At 51.9% G+C, this 8,936-nt stretch overlaps 1 pseudogene; it reads left to right on the top strand.

Moving 5' to 3' along the window:
• Positions 1 to 728: 728 nt before the first annotated feature.
• Positions 729 to 880, top strand: LOC122212530 (annotated as a pseudogene).
• The last annotated feature ends 8,056 nt before the right edge of the window (positions 881 to 8,936 follow it).

Genomic DNA, 8,936 nt, shown 5'->3' with positions numbered 1-8,936 from the left:
TCAGTGTGCTCTCTAGAGTTAAGAGTCTGTTTCTTGGTTTGTGAGGACACAGTTATTTTTACCGCAAAGGCCACTTCCTGCTGAGGAAGAGCAACGACCCAAGATGGAAACGCAGCAGACACTGGCAGGTGTCCAGAGACATCTGTCCCAGACTTCTTCCCAGCCACGGGCCAGGCTGTGTCCCCACCCGCCTCGTGCCTGACCTGTCATGTGTCTTGTGCTCACCTGCTCGACAGGAAACCCCTCGGGGACCCCCTTTTCAGTCAAGACGTTGTTTGCACCTTCTTTTATCTTTTGGTCAATCCTGCCAGGTTGTCTGAGTTTTGTTTCAACAACTTTGGGCAGAGAAGAATAAAGTTACGGGTCTTACACTGCCTGATCTCAAAACTTATTAGAGAGCTACAATAATCAAAACAGTGTGGTCCCAGCAGGAAGGCACACATATCGGCCAATGGAACAGAATAGAGAGTCCAGAAATCAAACCCTTGAGCCGGTGGCCAACGGCTCTTCAACAAGGGCGCCAGGACTATTCGACGGGAAAAGGACAGTCTCTTCGACAAATGGTGCTGGGGAAACTGGACATTCACATGCCAAAGAATGCAGCCGGACTCTTATTTATACCTGTATCTTACCTTTGTATTTTGTGTATACAGAAATTAACTCAAAACACATCAAAGACCTAAAAGTAACAGCAAAGACTATAAAAATTTAGAAGAAAACATAGCGGAATCGCTTCTCGGCCTTTTGGCTAAGATCGAGTGTAGTATTTGTTCTTATCGGTAGAAGAAAACACAGCGGAAAGCTTCCTGACGTTGGATTTGATGGCGGCTGATTTCTTGGATATGACCCAAAAGCACAGGGGACAAAAGGAAAAACAGATAAACTGGACGACATCAAAGGTTAAAACTTCTGTGCGTCAAAGGACACAATCCACGGAGCTGGCAACCTACGGAATGGGAGAAAATATGTGCGAATCACACATTTGATAATGGGTTCAGTTAATATCCAGAAGGTAAATACAAAACTCCCACAACCCAACCACAAAGGAAGAAACCAAAGAACCCAACTATAAAACGGGCAAAGGACTTGACTAGACCTTTCTCCAAAGACATCTTGGTGGCCCAAAAGCGCATGAAAAGAGCCTCAACATCACTCATCATTAGGGAAATGCAAACCAAAACCACAATGGGATACCACCTCACATCCATCAGGAGGACAACCATCAGAAAAAAACGGAGAACAAATGTTGGTAAAGACGTGGCTATAATGGAACCTTTGGGCATTGTGAAAATGGTGCCACTCCTGCGGAAAACGGTGCAGAGAATCATCAAAAATTTCAAAACAGAGGGGCGCCTGGGTGGCGCAGTCGGTTAAGCGTCCGACTTCAGCCAGGTCACGATCTCGCGGCCCGTGAGTTCGAGCGCCGCGTCAGGCTCTGGGCTGATGGCTCGGAGCCTGGAGCCTGTTTCCGATTCTGTGTCTCCCTCTCTCTCTGCCCCTCCCCCGTTCATGCTCTGTCTCTCTCTGTCCCAAAAATAAATAAAAAACGTTGAAAAAAAAATTAAAAAAAAAAAAAAATTTCAAAACAGAATCACCATATGATCCGCCTGTGGGTATTTACTCAAAAGAATCGGAAACAGGTTCTCAAATGGCTATTTGTACACCTATGCTCATAGGCCCATTATTCACGACAGCTGAAAGGTGGAAACAATCCATCGATGGATAAACAAAGAAAAGGTGATATATGTATGTACATATATATACATATACGCACACACACAAAACGGAATATCAGTCTTTTTTTTTAAAGCGTATTCGCGTATTCTTTTTTTAAGTTTATTTATTTATTTGGGGGGTGGGGAGGAGCAGAGAGAGAGGGAGAGAATCCCAAGCAGGCTCCACACGGTCAGCTCAGAGCCCCATGTGGGGCTTGAACTCACGAACCGCCAGATCATCAGTCTGGTGAGTTTTGGCAATGGTAAACATCCAAGTTACCGCAACCCAAAACAAGATCTAGAACGTTTCCGTCGCCCGAGAAAGTTGCGACATGCCCCTCCCAAGCCATCCTCCGTCTCCCTGCCTCATTCTAGCCTCTCCCACGGGGATCGGGGACCGTACAGTATGAACGTTTTGCATTTGGTTTCTTTTACTCAACACGGCTTAAGATTTACCCACAATGTTGCATGTATCCGTAGGTCGTTGCTTTTTATGGCCTCGCGGAGCCCGTGGTGAGCCCACAGTACGGTTTCTCGGTTATCCTGCCGATGGGTAGGTGGCTTGTGTCCAGTGTCGGGCTGCCGTGAAGGAAGTCGCTGTGATTCTTCACGGTCTTTTCACTGAGTACGTCTTCCTGATTCCGGGGCACCTAGGAACGGAAGTCCTGGATCGTGGCGCAGATACGCACACGACTTTGTAGGCAAGCGCCACACGCTTCTCCGGAGGGGTTGCTCCGTTTCGTGATCCCACCGGCAGCGTGGAAAGCTCGATTTACTCCACGTCCTCACGGTCTTCTCCGGCGTAACTGCTCCAGCAGGGGTGAAATAGTAGCCCAGCTACTGGTTTTAATTCTTGTTTCCTGCTGACTCCCGGTGCTGAGCTCCTCCGATGTGCTTACCGGCCGAGCTGTCTGTTCAAGTCTTTCGCTCACTTTTTATTGGGTGGCTCGTTTGTTCGGTATCGATTTGTGGCGGGGTTTTGTAAGGTTTTATCGGTTCAAATTCTTTGTCAGATGCACCTGTTGCAAATACACTCACCCAGTCTATAGCTTGCTTCCTTTTTTTTTTTTTTTTTGGAGAGAGAGAGAGAGGGAAAGAGATAGCATGGGGAAGGGGCAGAAAGAGAGAATCCCAAGCAGGCTCTGTGCTGTCAGTGCAGAGCCAGATGCGGGGCTCGAACTTGCCCATCGTGAGATCATGACCTGAGCCAAAGTCAAGAGTTGGACACAACTGACTGAGCCACTCAGGTGCCCCACTTCTTTTTTGTTTTTTTGGGGTTTTTTAAATATATGTTTATATATTTTTGGAAGATCGCAAGGGGGGGAGAGTCAGAGAGCGGGGGACAGAGGATCCAAAGCAAGCTTTGGGCTGACAGCAGTGAGCCCAAGGCGGGGCACGAACTCACAAACTGTCTCTATTTTAACAACCAAACGATAATCATGTATTACTTGCATAATTACAAGCAATTTTATTTTGCAATTACAATGTTTATGGAAATAGAATAACTTTTTTTCAACCACCAAGTAGAATAGACCTCCAAAATCTGAACAATGTGGTCAGAGCATAACTCAGGATCATGGATGTAACTTTAAAATTTTTTTTTTTAACGTTTATTTATTTTTGAGACAGAGAGACAGAGCATGAACAGGGGAGGGGCAGAGAGAGAGAGGGAGACACAGAATCTGAAATAGGCTCCAGGCTCCGAGCTGTCAGCACAGAGCCCGACGCGGGGCTTGAACTCACGGACCATGAGATCATGACCTGAGCTGAAGTCGGACGCTTAACCGACCGAGCCACCCAGGCACCCCATGGATGTAACTTTAAATATACACATTGGGGCGCCCGGGTGGCTCAGTCGGGTAAGCGTCCGACTTCGGCTCAAGTCGTGATCTCGCGGTTCGTGGGTTCGAGCCCCAGGTCGGGCTCCGTAGTGACAGCTCAGAGCCTGGAGCAAACTAAAGAAATTACTAACAAGCTATTTCCCTTCTTTTTTTTTTTTTTGTGCCAAGTCTTCAAAAATCCGATGTGCATTTACCCACTCACCATACACGTCCTCTCGGTCCTGTCACCCCGCCGGGCTCTGTAGTGGCCATTCCCATGGCTGCTGCATCGGACAGAGCAGATCCGAGCATTTCACGAAAAGGACGTGTCTGTGTATCACGTGTGAACTATGAACACCCTGTATGAATTACACGCATGCGGATAACATCCCATCCTTCCCAGCACACCAACAAACCAACCGAAGTGTGGTTCATCTGTGTTACGAATTTGCACATGGCGTTAAAATGAACGACGTGTCCCCTATTTCCGACAGGAAGAGATGCCTCTGGGATATTAAAGCAAATTAGGGTACAGTGTGTCCATCATAGGATCTCAAACTCTGTGTGTGGGGGGTTGGGAAGGAAGAGACTCACAGGACACAGGTCAAACAATACGGTCACAGTGGTGACCTCTCGAATGTAGGAACGGGAGGGACGGACAGGAGGAAAGATTGTCACTCTTTATTCTGTTCTGCTTGTTTCTGTTGTTTATACTGATCAAAGGAAAATCACGGTAAATTCCTTAAGGTCATCCAGACTCTGTCTCTCGCGCCCCCTCCCCCTGCAAGACAGCAGGTTCCGTGGGCCTGGCTGGGACAGTGGACAGCCAAGCTCGTGGGGACAGGTTCCCGGTCTCCTGCTCAGCCATCCCCCACCCCCCTCCCCACACCACCCCAGGAATCGGGTTCCTTTTGGAGCCAGACAGACAACTGAGAGCCACAGACACCTAAAAAATTCAGATAATTCTTCTCTGAGGGTCACCTAAATATCAGGCACCAAGCCGGCGTAGAGAAAGAAAAGTTGGGTGATACAGTTCCTGCCGAGGGGAGCCAGCTCTGGACACGGTACAGGAGGGGCGCGGAAGACCCCCGTTTTCGCACAGACGGTGGGGAGGACCAGGGAGAGCGAGACCCGGGGGGAGGGGCTCTGTGATCTGCAGAGAAAGGCTGGGCTCAGTGCTCCAGGCTCCATACTGGGTGACCTTGGGTGTGTCCCCCCCCCCCCCCCAGGTCTCCATTCTCTCCTCTGAAAATGAGAACAGCTCCTGGAAAGGATGGGGCTGAAGGGAAGGAAGAAGGCAGAGCACGGGGCACAGCGACGGAGTCTGTCCTGAGGCCGCCAGGAGAAGCCACCTGTCCGGGGCCAGCGGCAGCCCCCACAGGAAGAAGACTCGGACAGGACTCCAACCCCCCTGCGACTGCAGCCCCCCAGAGCCTGAGTGACAGGCACCTGGTTGAGCCCAGCCAGCCCCCAGAAAGGATTTTTGTTGTCTTTCGCCCCATCGTTTTGGATGGTTGATTACAGGATAAGGGATGTAGCTTTAAATACACACTGGAAAGAAATAAAATGTGACAACGCAGAGATGTAAGTAGGGGTGGGGGGACAGCAGCGGACAATTACAACAGGGACGTAGGGAGAGGTGGGGGGGGGTGCTGAGGACCCGGTTGTTAATGAGCAGCCCCCGTTGGGCTCCAGCCACGTTCCCGTGTGAGAACACAGGGCCCAATGTTCCCACAGTTCGACATTTTTCAGGTGAAAACAGAAACGCAGGGGTGCCTGGGTGGCTCAGTCCGTTGAGCGTCCGACTTCAGCTCAGGTCACGATCTCACAGTTCGTGGGTTCGAGCCCCGCATCGGACTCTGTGCGGACAGCTCAGAGCCTGGAGCCTGCTTTGGATTCTGTGTCTCCCTCTCTCTCTGCCCCTCCCTTGCTCTCTCTCTTACTCTCTATCTCAAAAATAAACATTAAAAAAACACAGAAATCCAGACATTTATGAAAAATATCCACATTTTGAAATGTTAACAAATGGTTTCAAACCATTCTAAACCTGATCGGGACAATACTGCGTGTTTGAATTTGGCCTTCAGGCCACCAGCTGTTGGTCTCTCGTGAGGCAAACTGGAATGACTACTGTCTGCCTGGCACCTTCTTTTCTGGGGGACCCCCCTCGCCCCACCCACATGGCCGTAGTACAGCTCCCGGACCTCTCGGTCACTGTTGGTGGGTCCAGGAGGGGGCCTCTGACCCACGATGGTTTCATCAGCGTTCTTACCTGGGATGTCTTAAGCAAAACTGAGAAGATCCTTCGTCCCCACCGTGGAAGAAAACACAAGAAAGGCAGGTCGGGAAACACTGTAGTGGTGACCTCCGTGTGCCAGAAGTCACTTTCCTACGACAAAGATGTCCCAAACAGAAGCAGAGAGAGTCCGAAGGGCAGCTGAGTCCTGCCCGGGGTTGGGGGCTGATTCTTCTCCTTGTTGGGGAGAAACCCCCATACGTGGGGGAGGAGACCCTACGTAGCCCACAGGAGAATGTCATCCCAGGTGCTCTGTCCAAACTTGCCGGAAGGAGCAAGCCAGGCACCCCCCAGAGTGTTCTTTTTGTCTGTTTGTTTAATGTTGATTTATATTTGAGAGAGAGAGAGAGACAAAGAGAGAATGCACAAGCAGGGGAGGGGCAGAGAGGGAGACACAGAATCCGAAGTGGGCTCCAGGCTCTGAGCGGTCAGCACAGAGCCCAACCCTGGGCTCGAACTCACGGACCGCGAGATCATGACCTGAGCGGAAGTCGGACGCTTAACCGACCGAGCCACCCAGGCGCCCCCCGGTGGTATTTTCGATAGCCGCCAACCTTACGGGGCATAGCGTTCGGGCTGTGAATCAGCATCGGCCCTCAAGGCAGGTTCTTACTGGTGCAAATTAGCTATACCTGGTATGTTATACCTGACCGCACGGCAGCTTCCAACTTTCTTCTCCTGAAGCTTATAGGAAATAATTGTTGTTCTGTTTACTGATTGGGGGAGGGGGAGTGGCAGCTATTTTGTGGACAGACTGAATGCTTCCAAGTAAATACGATCCGTTATTAGGGTTTTTTAAACCTAGCTTTATGGAGCATTATAGTAAGGAGGAGACAATGTTTATGAAAGCCTTTTGTAAAGAATGAAAATCTATTTAAGCGTGAAGGAATGTTATTATGAAACAGTCTGTGTGGAGGACGTGCCAAGTGAGGGATTCATTCATTCACTCACTCACTCATTCATTCATTCAACAAATATTTGTGAGTGCGTGGCACCATTCAGCAAAATAGGGGCGCCTGGGTGGCTCAGTAGGTTAAGCGTCCGACTTCGGCTCAGGTCATGATCTCATGGTCCATGAGTCCGAGCCCCTGCGAGGTGCCGGGAAGTGACCCTGCGACACCACCCCCCCTCAGAGCCAGGGGGTGGCAGCCGGAGAGGCCAGGAGGACAGAGCCTCCCCTCTCCCTATGCAGCTGAGAAGGTAGAGAGCGGGAGGCAGCAGGGGCACGGGTAGCGGAACATTAAAAATAGAAGAAACCACTGGAGTCAGAAGTTAGAATTTGGTGACGGGTTGGGTGTGGGACAGAAGAGAAGGGTCAAGGTGTCTGGCGTAAGCAGGGGGAGAACCGGCGCCTCATCCTGAGTGGACTGCTCACGGGGAAGTTTTGGACATCACTGGAGAAGCACGTTAAGACATCCAAGCCAAAACGCTGAGCAAGCAGTCGGATATGGCTCGCTCTCCTTTGGGCCCCAGGACAGGAATTCCTGACCTTCGAGTGCGCCCAGGAGCCCTACACCGTCCAGCGAAGTCCACGGGCCTCCGACGCAGGGCTAGCGCCCGCAGACACCGCTATCGGGCGAGCTATCCCGGAAGTCACGGGAGAGAAAGCCACACAGACCAAATTAAGACGCTTGAGCTACGGGGTTCCTTGAATCAACTTGAAACGCCTGATTTAACCTTCCTGCAGAAAGAGCCTCAAGACTGGGTAGATCACACACACACAGAGTCCAGCAAGGCAGGAGAGCACGCCATCTGAACCTGGGTCATGCAGTGTGGGTATGTTTCTCTTCCCGCTGCATCAGCCAGCCAGGCAGTGGGGTTAGAACCCCGGGGCTGAGAATGCTCGAAGCCCCTCCACGGAGAGAGCCTGGAGCCCACTCACAGAGACACGGACAAGCGCGGCGGGTCATAAGTAGCCTGCCGAACAGACAAGCGTTTTACCTGCAATTCTTGGGCAGCGCCGATGGGGCCACGACGGGAGCATGTGAGCACCAAGGGGCGAACCCGGAAGTGGAACGATCACGTCTTTTGATTTGGTTACTCTCTAATTATTTGATTTGTTGCATCACAGAGCCCAATTATTCTATTTACCTTCGCCATACCTAAGATTCTTCCCTATGCCTCGCAACCTACCTGCCTGCTCGACGTCAAGTGTCTTAAGCTACTAGCTTGCTTCTTCTCCATGCGGACCACGCTTCATGAGTTTCATCGGTCCTGTTCATTTTTCGCGTCCGCCCTAGCAGAACTGGGTATTCTCAGATACAGCACGTAGGACTACAATGTTTTATTTTTATTATTTATGTTTTTAAGTAGGCTCCACGCCCACGTGGGGCTCGAACTCACGACCCTGAGGTCAAGCGTCCCACGCTCTTCCAATCCAGCCAGCCAGGTGCCCCAGCTACTGTGATGTTTTATATGGCTACAATAAAATGCATAGGATTATAATAAAATAAAATGAAATTAAAATATAAAATAAGATAAAATACAAAGTAAAATAAAATCACAAAATAGGATTGAAACAGAAACGTAAAAACAGTTCTATAGCAGCAGGTCCTCTAATGACGGCAACTTCGAGGGGCGAGGAGCCTACTTGCCAGGTGCGCGAAAACACCTGCGAGGTGAATCCGTGCACCCGATTCGCGATGCGGTGCTGGCGCCGGTCAGGCTTGGGCCCCGGCGCTCGAGGACGGTCCCCAGGGCACTGGGGAGCTCTTACTAGCAGGGAGACCCGGGCAGAGCTCGCGGCGGAAGCAGGCCAGCCCCTCCACCCCGGGGACTGACGGGCTGGAAGGCGGAGCGAGCTCCACGCCCCGCCCCTTGCCCGCAGCCTCCGCCCGCCGGGCAGGCGCAGCCGCCGGCACCGGGGAAACACCACCCCTCCGGCCGGCAGAGGGCGCGCGCGGCGGGGGGGGGGGGGGGGGGAGGGGGGAGGGGGGAAGGGGGAGGTGTGCCCCGAAGACGCGTGCGCGGCGGCCCCGCCCCGAGGACGCGTGCGCGGAGAGGCGTGCCCGAGGATACGCGCGCGTTGGCCCCGCCCCGAGGACGCGTGCGCGGGGGGCGTGCCCGTGGCGCGGCGTCAGCAGTCCGGCGGGGAGCGGCGGAGGC

This window comes from Panthera leo, chromosome F3 (assembly GCF_018350215.1).
Source record: "Panthera leo isolate Ple1 chromosome F3, P.leo_Ple1_pat1.1, whole genome shotgun sequence".
Taxonomy (NCBI): domain Eukaryota; kingdom Metazoa; phylum Chordata; class Mammalia; order Carnivora; family Felidae; genus Panthera; species Panthera leo.
This window is presented reverse-complemented; position numbering and strand designations above follow the sequence as displayed.